Source organism: Trematomus bernacchii, unplaced genomic scaffold, assembly GCF_902827165.1.
Source record: "Trematomus bernacchii unplaced genomic scaffold, fTreBer1.1, whole genome shotgun sequence".
NCBI classification, from domain to species: Eukaryota; Metazoa; Chordata; class Actinopteri; order Perciformes; family Nototheniidae; genus Trematomus; species Trematomus bernacchii.
Window position 1 is genome coordinate 877,494 of NW_022988050.1, and position 14,337 is coordinate 891,830.

A 14,337-nucleotide genomic window follows, 5' to 3' on the forward strand; every position below is an offset into this window, starting at 1 on the left:
ACTTGACATATATATACAGTTTAGTTTATGATTCAGTCTTGGGTAAGACTTTTATAGTCTATGGCTATGACGCCCATAATGCTAAACGGGCTAAAAGGAGACCCAATTATCCCAGTGGTGGCCGCCGGAGTCCGCCGGCCGCAGCTAACGGAGCCGCAGGGGGCTAGCTCCGGCCGAAGCTAGCCCCCTGCGGCTCCGTTAGCTGCGTCCCTGCGTCCCTGCGTCTCTGCGTCCCTGCGTCCCTGCGTCCCGGCGTCCGGTGTTATAACTGGAGATCAAGGAATGCAGCGAAACGCGGACTTGGTTCGCCTGCATCCCGCTGTAGTATTAGCTAAAGAAATTATGTTGAACAGGGCTTATTAAGCTGAACATCGCCACAATTGTTCTGCTATGTATCGGTAGCCTACTTATTTTATTTTATTAACGTGTGAATGACAAGCATTAAGAATAACAAAAAATAGCTAATTCTCTTGCAGATTGTCTCGTTTGATTATGAATGTAACGTTTATATAGTGGAACTACACTGTTTTATCAAAACCAAAGAGCCACGCAGTAACTTGGTATGCATGTATTTCAGCAGGATATGTGCAGATGACATTTAGCAACACAGACTATAGAAATATTTGTAAAAGTTGTTCATGCGTTATTAAGTGAATATGGCATTAAAACACCTACAGTATGCTTTTTGACTGTCACATTTTTACATTTCAGCATTGCATCACTCATTTAAGTTATATGTTTTGCTTGTTAAGCAGTCTGTAACCCTACACACCTAACATATAACTTTTCATGTATTTTTGTATAAAGGTTTCCTTTAGCTTAGCTTCTTAGCCTGAGCTAGCTCTGTTTACTTCCAGCTCGGTGGCAGCAGGTCCCGCCTCGGCTCCGCCTCTTTGCCCTTATTTGGAGCAGGCTGGAGCAGGCGGGAGTTAGACTCTGACGTCACTGTCGAGACGTTAGTGGCCGACTCCGCCTACTAAGGGCTTCTCGGCAACTCTGCAGAATCCTATGGGTGACGTCACGGACACTACGTCCATTTATATATACAGTCTATGGTCTTAATGCCCAGAAAGCTAAGGGACTGTGTGAAAATTATTGGGATGTGTAGAAAGAACAAAATAAGTACAAGATCTGATTACTTCTCCCCCCTCTGGTTATGACCTAGGTTCAGTTTGTTGCTTTGTGTGTCATGAAAATTGTTGGATATGTTAAGAATAAGCCAAAGACGTAGAAAATGAGTGGATTTTGATTTAGCAGAAGCTACATGTCTTTCCGTTTTATTTACTTTTATATTTGTAGGATCAACTACATAAAAGTAGGGGTTGAGAAGAGGTAAAAGACTGCCATGCTCTCCCAAAGATTTCCAACTATTCCTTGAACAATTATGAAAAGAAACATAACCATACCCCTTTTCTGACCCTTAGAAGTAATTGTCATACAGTCCCTAAATCAAACTGCTGAAACCCCATTATAGTTTTAGTTTCAAAGTACATAAGACACTTATCTTAAGAGTAAGAAACTACAGACTACCTCGGTCTTCATTTCCTACTTAAGTACTTACAATGGAATATTTTCGGTTATGATGTTATGAAAAGGTGTCTCTCTTTCTGCCACTCAATCCCTGCCTCCCTCTCTCTGACAGTTTCATTGGCTTCTCCCCTCCCCTCGTAACACCCTGGTTGAATGAACACAATCCCATTATCGGTGACAGTCAATTAAACATCTAAATGCCAAATTGTGAATGCTTGATGCCGCGACACAGAGGGCAAATGAAGATCGCTGACCAGAGACTGGGAGGGGACGATGATGATGACGTTTCTGAACAAATATGGTTAAAGTGGAAAGTTGAGGTTTATATTTAAAGTGGACCTATCATGCTATATTTGAATAATATAGTGTAGGACCATACCTATATAAGGCATATTTATACTTTTTTTCCCTCCAAAATACCAAACAGATCATGCATTTTAGCCATGCCTCATTTTGCTCAATTTGACATTTTTTAGCTCTGTTTTTGCAAGGGCTGATTCTTTGAGAACAGCACCATCTACAGGCCTGGCATATGGCCAGCGCTTTCGAACGGCAATGGCCGTGGCTGTCTCCTCCTGATTGGTGGAGTTGGCCCAATAGCCGTAGCGCCACCGTCCTGACGTCAGGACAGTGTTCAAATCTGGATATATTTTTATCAGATCCGTTGCAGCCCCTTTTTTAGAGATTTGGGTATGGAGGAAAATAGAGAGGGTTGTGTTTTCTGACACTTGGTGAGTTCCCTGGAACACCGGGGACACATATTCATGTATAAAAGACGTACAAAAGTGCATTTTGCATGATAGGTCCCCTTTAAACATTTGAAAGTATTAGCACGGTTTTGAAATGCGTTACAACTTGAGTAAAACATGAGTACAAAGAGAAGAAGAAGTAAAGGAGGGAGTAGTAGTAGAAGAAGAATGGGGAAAAGTAAAAGGTCAAATCAGCTGTGTGTGTGTGTGTGTGTGTGTGTGTGTGTGTGTGTGTGTGTGTGTGTGTGTGTGTGTGTGTGTGTGTGTGTGTGTGTGTGTGTGAGAGCTTTATTGAGAGGGAACTCTAGTGAACATTTCTGTCACATTGTATTGACACAGCAGGGAGTGAGGGGAAAAAGGCTGAGCCAAAAAAGAATAGAGTGAGAGGAGGAGTGTTTATTCTCCTTTCCTTCCCTCCTTTACTCAGTCTTTTCCCTCCCTTTTTGTCCTTTCAGCGGTGTGTGTGTGTGTGTGTGTGTGTGTGTGTGTGTGTGTGTGTGTGTGTGTGTGTGTGTGTGTGTGTGTGTGTATGTATGTGTGTGTGTGTTGTGTGTGTGTGTGTGTGTGTGTGTGTGTGTGTGTGTGTGTGTTTGTCCACCAGTGTGTGTACGCACTCTCTGGCACACTTGAGTCTTTTACTGATTACCTCAGACACATCACGTCTTTCTGAGGGCTTTTAACGGAGGAGGATTATCAGGCAGCCGGAGCCTTTTAACCCTTTCACTGCCCTCCCTGCTCCCAGCTGACAAAGGCTTCAATTACGTCTCCATCCCAAAATAAAAAGTGCAAGATGCAACATTTTTACCAAATCTATGAGAGGCTACACACACACAAACGTCAATGTTTCGGCTGCATTAATTATGGTCTTTTTCACTGTCCAATCTGCGTCAATGTGACTGAAGTGCAATGCTAAATGAATTCATTTTATATTAGCAGAAGGAAAACCGCTCATAATTTACACGCCTTTACAAAGGGAAAGTCATTCAGAGAACAGGAAATAGTTTAGCTCAAAGTACGCTATGGGGTTAAAGTCATAAAAACTGTCATTTTCATTTCATTTATCCTGATCTCAGGGCGGACGATTAATTGATAAACTATCGATTTTCAGGTTTCAAAAGATGTCCCATGATATTTTTTCACTATTTTCTTAATATAACCTGCTGCTTTTCATATTAAGGATCACTGGGGAAATGCATAGATGGCTAGGAGGACATTGTCACAAAATCAGGGTAATTTTTACTGATCCTCAACAAGTGAGTTGTTTTTGGTTTTCACTTTATAGAGGTTTGTGTTTAAAGAAATGGTTGATAACTTAATTTACACTTGAGTAGCAATAGCATCAAAATGTTAGCCTAATGGCCCATTTAAAAATCATATAAAACTATGCTGGACTATGATTATTGATGCCTTAATGTGTCAATAACAACGGGTCCAGGTGAAGCTATTATTGACCCTTAATCTAACCTATATGTCAATTTGTATTTATTACTTGATATATATCTATATATTAGCTAATAATCTAAATCGTTAGAGTAACTAAAGCTGTCAGATACATGAAGTGGAGTAAAAACTACAATACTGGCTTCCAAAATGTATTAAGAGTAGAATTATAAAGCTAAGAATACCCAGGTAAAATAAATGGGGCGAAGCCTGCGAGCTAGTTCAGGCAGTCAACTCGAGCACCAATGATACATTAACACCTGACGCACCTCGTCCCTCTTACAACCAACCAAACACATTCTCCTGAACATGCCGCTCTATTTAAGCTGCCAGGTCTTCCTGCCTCTGCCTCGCTCATGCTGCTGCTGCCACTGCTGTGTTCACTTGCTATTGCTACGTTCATGTTCCTGCTGCTGTGTTTCATGTTGCTGCTGCTCGTCTGCCCCACCACCCCAGCTCCACCCCAGCTTCCACCTGTAGGCTCGGGGGATAGTTATCTAATCATCACTCAATGTTCTTTGTAAATCTGTGGAGTGATGAGGCCCGAGCCTAGACACCAAACTCAAACTATATGCTGCTTCTAATACACATATTAAGAAACACGTGAGTTGTCTGACTGAACTCAAAATGTTACTGAACTCTAAATGCACTTAGACCCCACAATAGGTTTTGAGTATAGGGTGAGGGGTATAGTGTAATATATATCTCTGAACTGAAGTCCCTCACAGAAATAAACACACTGTCTTCCATGTGTGCCATCTCTGAGGTGGTCGGGTGTCTCTCTCTCTCCCCCCCCCCTCCGTGTTTTCCTCTGTTTATGTGTGTGTCCTGCCCATCCTCTTCCATTCAATCCCCCGTTTACCATCACAATGGCTGCCTGCAGAGACCATCTCCCATGTAAGGCCCCGACCACCGCTGGCTCCTGGCAGGAAACCATTCACTGCCACCCCAGACCATAAAGAGCCTGGCAGACCCGACCCGACCCCCCCCCCAGTAAACGAGCGACACCCCCCTTGTTGTGTCTGCGTATCTGAGGCAGGACGCTGGATCTGTCGGGTTTTATGTACTTGGTTTTGTCCGGGGTGCAAGAAGAGGAGGGGTCTGGTTTTATGTACCCAATGGGATAGACTTGCGCTTTGAATGGACAGGAAAACTGTTAAGGACAAATTGTTCGGCGTTTAAACTTGACAGGAAGAATAAAAGGAAACGGGAGATGACCAGATTGTTTCAAGACCAGACGTGGTAATAAGAGTCTGAGTGCTACGCATTAGCATGTCCTGTTGGTAATTGGTTTCCTCGTCCAAGTCTACTGTTGTGTATTCTTTGGTCAAAAATGATAACGATAAAAGAGAAAACATGTTCGTTTTATTCATATTTCTGCACTGACAGTTCCCCTGACTCACACTACTGGTACTCGGATTCAATATCTGTGAAGGCAGACACTAAAAATACTTTTTTATATCACCTTGATGGCCACCGGATGTTATTCAGCTGGGGACCAACACTGCTTTCACTATTTTATTATTTTTTCTGTTTTTCTGTTTTATTGTGTTGCACTGTTGGTGGAGCCTGTGACCTGAGACTTTCATCGACATAACTACACTGTGGGCTTTTCTCATGTCTTCCGAGTCAGGTCCTTCAGAGGCTAGGCAAGAATCCTTCCTGGCTTTCGGAGAAGGAAGAATGGAACAGGCTAGCAAGTGTGCAGGTGTGCGTCATATGAGTGGCCCTGCCTTAAATTGAGCGCGATTTGTTTGAAGACTCATAACTGATTTGCGAAGTTCGAAGATGTACTTGAGTAACTGTATTTTGTAAAATGATCATCTCTCCAGGACAGAACCACTACACTAACATAAAACGTTCTCCTTCTGTTTGCAGCCTTGAGAAAGTCCTGGAGAATAAGCAGCCATAAGAAAATCATAAAATCACCATCACCAATCAATAATAACATTTGTATTCATATATCATACTAGATGTCTGCAAATCCTTTTTTACACATATTGGTGCACATTGTAGCATAAACCACAAATATCAACAAAAGAGGCAAAGTCAAAACAAGGTTCATTTTAATTATTTATTTAGGTGCAAACTGCTCTAAGGTCTCATTCACACATAATAGTCCGCTTCTCTGGTGCGCACCAGACGACAGTTTGTTACATTGTTTCATTTTTCAGAAGGTTCGGTTCGCGTTCACACGGGCAAAACTCAAACGGACTATAAACTTTAAACACAAGTCAATTGAAATGTGTACTGCGTCGCTGCTGCCATTTTCTGCCAAAGATTTTGGAAATTGATCCATGCGCAAAGCATTGTGGGGCTTTTAAGACCGCCCAGGGTACACATGTGCATCCTCGAAATTTCCTGCAACGAAGTACTAGAAGGGTAGAATTCCAAGGAGCCTGGACATTGGAACAGTCCTTCGGCGGGATTCGATGACGTAGCATCCTTGAAATAGTGGCTCTGAAGGATCCTTCCTTGACATTGAGAAACACCCCCTAGCTTTGTACGTATGACAAATAAAAACCTTGAACCTTGCTGTTATATTAACATTAGTGATTTTGAGCTCAATGCATAGAAATCAGAAATCCTTCAAGTGTCCCACAGCGGGGACACTTACATTGTTACAGCATAGGGAAATAGGGGAAATTAGTAGTCTAACAATAAATAAGAAACATATGTAAATAACATAAAGATGAAATAGATAGTGTAACTACTGTTTACATGTACACATTTGAACTGATACAGATACATGGAATTTGGTGCCATTGATTTACATTGTAACCCTGTTATTTATTAGATGTTTATTAAGAAAATAACAACTTATGTGGCTTTGCTGTGAAGTTTAACCTTAAAGGGTCCCTAATAGCCCTTTTGGGGGTTTCCCTTTCCTGTAGTGCATGTATGTGTGCATGTAAATGGTCTGCAAAGGCTAAAATCCCTGTGTTTCTCTCCCACACACTCACCCACTGCTGAACTCCTCCAATCAGAGCAGACTGGGCTCTGGTTTCAGACAGAGGGTGAAAAGAGGTGCTGCAGCACAGGCAGTATGAGACAAATAAAGAGCTTTTTGAACATTAAAGCATGGAGACATGTCCCAGTAGAGACACTACATACTGATATACACCTGAACATCAGCAGGAGAGGACTCTTTAAAGTAGATACACTACATACTGATATACACCTGAACATCAGCAGGAGAGGACTCTTTAAAGTAGAGACACTACATACTGATATACACCTGAACATCAGCAGGAGACGACTCTTTAAAGTAGAGACACTACATACTGATATACACCTGAACATCAGCAGGAGAGGACTCTTTAAAGTAGAGACACTACATACTGATATACACCTGAACATCAGCAGGAGAGGACTCTTTAAAGTAGACACTACATACTGATATACACCTGAACATCAGCAGGAGAGGACTCTTTAAAGTAGAGACACTACATACTGATATACACCTGAACATCAGCAGGAGAGGACTCTTTAAAGTAGAGACACTACATACTGATATACACCTGAACATCAGCAGGAGAGGACTCTTTAAAGTAGACACTACATACTGATATACACCTGAACATCAGCAGGAGAGGACTCTTTAAAGTAGAGACACTAAGTACTAATATGAACCTGATCATGAGCCTAATAGGGACACAGTTAAAGTTGGACAGGGACATATTTTGTCACCCATGGTAGGTTATATGAAGCTATGGCGTGCTGCACAGATTCTTTATGTGATTTCGTGCCCATGATTGCCAAATTAGTATAAAAAAAGGCAGTCACAAAACGTCTCCTTGAGGAGGGCTGGAGGTCAGACGGGTTACAGCCTCTTTAGCAAAAACACACATGATTGGTCTCGTCTGAAGAGCTGCGTTCTCTCCAAAAATCAGCAATTTAGTTGCGAGGCATTGTGTGATTGGAGGAAAAGGTCGTGTTTGTGTGTATGAGTGTGTGTGTGTGTGTGTTTGTGTGTATGAGTGTGTGTGTGTGTGTGTGTGTGCATGCCTCAGACCCTGGGAGGGCTGGCTGTACAAGCCCAAACTTGCCCCGGCGATGCCACAAAGCCTGTCAGAAAATGAAAGATGATGGGAGGTGGGAGGCGAGAAGCAGAAGGAGGATATTCACAACCAGTGATTCTTATGGAGGTGCAAACACACACCTGCCACACAAAAGCTGACATATGATCCAGCCACGCTTACACTGGAATTTGTCTGTTACTAAATCTGCGCTCCATTGAGAGAAACATGAGAAAACAAAAGGCACTTATCTCGAGGAAGAGTGGCATCCAACCGTTATTGACGCAGGTGATGCGAGATAAAACAGTACAGGTTTTCTGTGTGTGTGTGTGTGTGTGTGTGTGTGTGTGTGTGTGTGTGTGTGTGTGTGTGTGTGTGTGTGTGTGTGTGTGTGTTCCATCTATACCTCACACAGGCAGAACTCCTATAAAGAAACATGATTAAACAAACCAAAGGAGAGTTTACAGATGTCGCCTGATAAGCAATGAGAGGAAAGATCGTGCTGTTGATTTAACCCTAATCCCTTTAAAACGTATTGACAGAAGCTGTTGCTGACGTGGAGATCTGTTGGAGGTGAGGGGTCGCTTGTGGAATTTTCCACTGGTTTCACACAGTAAATACAACTTTTCCTCTTACTTCCTCTAGAGTTACAGACTATAGACTGATTCTCGACTTATCAGAAGATGATTAGACGATTGAAGTTCAAGGAGACATTTCTTAAACGAGGAAGCCAATCGAGACTGAGGCCCATCAACATCAGAATATTGTAATAAGTCTCACAAAATGGAAAGTCGGGGAGAAAGAAATTGCACTTCATATGGGGTTTTGAAGATTATAGGTTGATGAGTGTTTAAAATGGGCTCATCTTATGGTGCACACTGCCAAAAATATTCATGAGGCATTGATTTGGTCGTCAGATTGTGTTTTGGACAGCGGATTTGTTGCTATGTAGGAATAATGAGGGAAAAAGAGATCATAGAGAACTGAAATTGAGCTTGATTTGCATTGTGTTCTGCACAGAAATGCAAAGTGAATGCTCTCTATTTGCATACATGTGTTAAATATTAATAGAACCAAACATAAAGAATCAGAATCGTCTTGTTGAGAAACAGGCTGATGATTGACCAGCAGAAATGTCCCATGCTCGGGGAAGTGGAACGCCGCGTCCTGCTGAGAGACGTGAAGCTCTGTTGAGCCTGTAGTTAATATATTTCAGTATAGGGAGTGAGGGTTTGTGTGCATGTGTATCTCTGCGTTATAATTGTTAATATGTGCAAGATTGCAAGGTATATTATGTTGGATAATATGACTTATATTTGTGAATTTCCCAAATCAAACAAGCCACGTCATGCAGCAACAGGCCAGGTTTGTGTAAGTGTATTTCCAATTCTGACAATAAATCACAGGTTGTATTTCAGGAAACAGTGTTTTCAGATGATCAAAGTGCTAGTTAAGCTCCTTCCAGTGATGTGTTATCATTAATTGATACAGTTTGCGGCGATGGAGTGAAATAATCTTATGGGAAGGCTAGCAAATTACATTTCGGGTGCCATTTACCGCCCTGTTCTGGCTCCCAACTCATCACAGTCTAACAGTGGACGTTATAAACATGTGGTTAATGGTTGGAATCAAAATGACTTGGTTATGTTAAAGGGGACCTATCATGCAAAATGCACTTTTGTACGTCTTTTATACATGAATATGTGTCCCCGGTGTTCCAGGGAACTCACCAAGTGTCAGAAAACAAATCTCTAAAAAAGGGGCTGCAACGGATCTGATAAAAACTGATCCAGATTTGAACACTGTCCTGACGTCAGGACAGTGGCGCTATGGCTATTGGGCCAACTCCACCAATCAGGAGGAGACAGCCACGGCCATTGCCGTTCGAAAGCGCTGGGGACGCTGTAGTACATATGCCAGGCCTGTAGATGGTGCTGTTCTCACTGAATCTGCCCTTGCAAAAACAGAGCTAAAAAATGTCAAATTGAGCAAAATGAGGTATGGCTAAAATGCATGATCTGTTTGGTATTTTGAAAAAAAAAAAGTATAAATATGCCTTATATAAGTATGGTCCTACACTATATTATTCAAATATAGCATGATAGGTCCACTTTAAGGATTGCCAAATAAAAATGTTTACCTTTGTTGTGTGAAAAAAAGTTAGCCATGTAATTAATAAAGGACCTTAACAGTGATCCCTGTACGAAAGTCTTCCCCAATTCCTCCATACGACCAGGGGCGTCGCCTGGACCTGAAAACATTCGGGGCTTAGCCCACAGTGGCGGCGGCACTACAGTGGCATTTTTCACTGCAACACTCCCCACACACACACAATACACCCGCGACTGTTACAATGAAGGCTCGATAATCAGCTCACGGCATATAGGCAGGGGTAAAGTGGTATTTTTTATGAGTGGGGGGCTCACCTCCTCGTGGGGGGTCCGGGGGGATGCTCCCCCGGGAAGATTTTTTTTTTTAAATATTGAAGTTAAATGCATCAATCTGGTGCACTTTGAGAGCAAAATGAAGAGATCTATGGATACCTCTCTCAACACCCATATGAAGCAGAACTGTAAACAGATGTACTTTTTCTTTATGGATATTTTACTAATCACTCCCCTTTTAAACTCTATTCTTGTTTTACTGCCATATAGTATTTCATAACTGTTTTTCCTTTATTCTCTTTTTTTTAATAACTATAATGATCATATGAAGGTGTGCCGCGGAAATAATCTTTTGAATAATTTGTGACCAAACCGTTTGAGACCCACTGAGATAACTTAGACTAAAGTTAACTATCTAAACACTCAGAGAGTCCTTTAGCTCACCTGAGTCTCTCAGTCTGAGAGGAGAGGACTCTCCTCCAGCTTCTTGTGGAACAAACAGCTCCTTATGTCCGTTAGTGCAGCTAGCTAACCAGATGCTAACAACACGGTCCATGCTGACACCGGTCTCTCCCTCCCCCTCTCTCCCCCTCTCTCTCTCTCTCTCACATGCGCTATTGCCACACACACACACACACACACAGAGCCGAGCTTGAATGACACACGTTTATTTCCATGCAACTCTCTGATTGGTCTGGTGTCATGCCTCTGTTGCATTCACTGAACACGGGAAATTACAGTGCTGCCGTCCTCTCTTGTGTCATGATGAGGTTCACGTAAAGCACGGTTAATGTATTATATTATTGAGGGAGAATTGTCCGGGGCTACAGAAAAAACATTCGGGGCTAAAGCCCCGGATGCCCAGGCCAGGCGACGCCACTGCATACGACACTTAATACTAAATACTCTTGATCTGCAAAGTAATTAGTAACGAGTATACGTGTCACAGTATAAAGTAATACATTGGAAAAAGTCAGTAAAACACGAGTACCTGAAATATTATTCAAATAATGTCCTTTCAACTACTAAAATAAACCATATGGCACTCACATCTTGGGCAGATTGAACCAAAAAGTAAATAAAATACAGAAGCAAAGTTAAATGCTCAATTCTAATTTGAGATACCAGCAAGTACACTGCAAGCTTTTTATGATTTCACCTTCACTGTGTCCTTGTCCTCCACCTGTGCTGAGTCATCATGGCCCCTCACACCCTCTCACCTGGAGACAGCCGCTCCTCCGTCCAGGCAGGCCCGGACTCGCCTCTACAATCATTATCCTGATAGTCTTACACCGGACACAAAGCCCCCTCCTCACAGCCTCACAGCACCACTGACCCATCGCTAACTAACTGAGAAAAGAACAAAACGAAGAAGGGGAACCGGACCGTTTAATTGAGAACAAAAAGTGTGCAACGTGGGAGAGCCACATTCCTCTGATTACTGTGAGGACTGGGTACAATACTGGAAATGTGACGGGGCTCTTTCACTTTGCCCTCTCTTAAGTGGGATCATCTTATGTTGAGATTTTAACAAGGGACTATTAAAGAAGGTTCTCAATGCAAAGTGATGCGTCTTCTAAGTCATTTTGAGTCTTCAACTACAAAAAGCATTTAAAAATAGTGTAGGTGCAATGTTAATGACATACAGATTGATGGTTCAAAATAAATTACAGGACTTTTACTGAGACGACCGCTGTTCACGTAGAGCTAACAGGCAATCATTTTGAGTCTTCAACTACAAAAAGCATTTAAAAATAGTGTACATGAAATTCAATGAAAGGCACCTTTGGACATTATTTAGAAATGCAACTCGCATACACACCGGAAAGACTCATACACAAAAATTAAACCAAACACACTCATACACAATATAGTAGTATACACATGTGAAATATGAAACACACGTACACAACTGAAACCAAACTTTCTCATATACACATGTGAAATATGAAATATTCTCATATAAAAAAAATCATACCACACACACATCATACCAAACTCATGTACACATGTGAAATATTCTCATATACACATGTGAAATATGAAACACTCACACACACACAACTGAAACCAAACACTACCATACACACATGTGAACGGCTCTAACACACACATGGGAAATGTTGGCAGATAAACATGTGCATTGCTCTCATATAATACACCTGACATTTGAATGGGAACACAACAGGTGTGAAACTCACATTTTCTATCATCTCATCTTCTACCTTATTTTTGGTCATTTACTTTTGACATTCTCTTCTCTTTTCTTTCCCCAAAGTGTGCCGTGCGAATATCAGATAACAATTCAAAGAAAACGAATCCACTGAGACGTAACCCACACAGAGGGGAAGAGGGGTGGGGGGGGGGGAGGTCGTGTGCGTGGAGTGAGAGAGAGAAAGAGAGAATTACCAACCATCAGATCCTGAGGGGGCATTCAGGGAAGGAGCATTGTTAGAGTGAGCACTAATGAGGTGTGTGTGCGTGTACAGTAGGTGCACCTGTGTGTGTGTGTGTGTGTGTGTGTGTGTGTGTGTGTGTGTGTGTGTGTGTGTGTGTGTGTGTGTGTGTGTGTGTGTGTGTGTGTGATTAGTGACTGGGAGCCAATGAGTGGAGGATAAGAGCGGGTCTTCAGGACGGCTGGAGGACACATGGCAAGGAAGAGGAGGATTGTCCTCTGGAGATGACAGGGAAGTGTGTACGTGTGTGTGTGTGTGTGTGTGTGTGTGTGTGTGTGTGTGTGTGTGTGTGTGTGTGTGTGTGTGTGTGTGTGTGTGTGTGTGTGTAGGCAGGGGGGGGGCACTGAGGAAGTAAGTTAAAGTAAGAAATCTCCCCTGGCTTTATCCCCCTTGTTGATGCAAATCTCCAAAGAGTTGAGTGCAACCTGATGTCGGCGTTGCTTATGACAAACTACTTGATGTCAACGAAAGCTCACACACTCAAGATTACAACCTTGTTTCCTTTGCCTAAGGATGAAGTCAAACACGGAATAACTGAAATCTAAGTTTAAAAAGAAAATCTAAATTGTTTCCGTGTAAAGTGAGGGGATCAAAAAGTAAAAGGATAGACTGTTAAAGCAACACCTGAAAATCTTTACGGACACCATTTTCATGATAACCACCCACCATAATCTGCAGTTCAAAGAGAGTCATTCAAGTTATTTATCTGCAATGCCTTGACGTGGGCTTTATATATTAACAAGTTTATGTTTGCAGTTTCATTTCAGCTTCAGGGTATTTATTTGTACCTGTAGGTAGATTTAGTTTGAAGGTTTCCATTGTGACACATGATTGAAAACAACAGAGACAACAGGCGAATTTCCAAAAAGTACTCATCACTTTTTAAAACCACTAGAACAAACATGAACTGATTAACCTCATAAACCTTCAAATCTTGAATGACAATTGAATACAACAATAAATGAATAGCAGTTGCTTCGACCGCATCTGTGTAATTTGTCTCTTTGTTTGATTGATGGAAAAACCACAGACTGTATTTTCATATAACTTAACATGGGTTATTATTACATTACATTACATTACATGTTAGACACTTTTATCCAAAGCGACTTACATACTCAGTACTGTGGGCAATCCCCACAGGAGCAATTTGGGGTGAAGTGTCTTGCCCAGGGACACAACGACATGCTGACTGCAGTGGGACTTGAACTTGCTATCCTCTGATTTGAAGATCAGTGCATTAACCCACTGCCCCACGAAAATTAGAAGCCACTATATTGAGTAGCATACATGAATTGTTCGATGAATACAGACATTATTCTTCACTTGTGTGATCGGTCTTGGCGGCGGAGTTCTGCGCTCTCCATGTGTCCTTCTTAAGATGTTTTCAAACTGTATTTTTCTCTTTTACAAAAAGAAAATGCTTCAAGGACGAAGACTGACTGTTTCGTTTGGATAAAGCTTCCCTGGTTAACTTCCTCACCTCTGATGAAGTGCAGCACAGCAGATTTTATATTTGAACGATTCAGAGTTGTGGAGAGTGTGAAGAAAGTGAGCACCTCTTTTCACCCTCTGTCTGAAACCAGAGCCCAGTGTGCTCTGATTGGTTAGCTGGCCGGCTCTGTTGTGATTGGTCAACCGCTTAGAGATGTCCCGCCCCTTAGCTTATCACGTCAAATGTGTTGGAGCGCTAGCCAATAGAAGCGTGAAGTACTGTACATACTGTATAGAGCTTACATACAATCATACATTTGTGAGG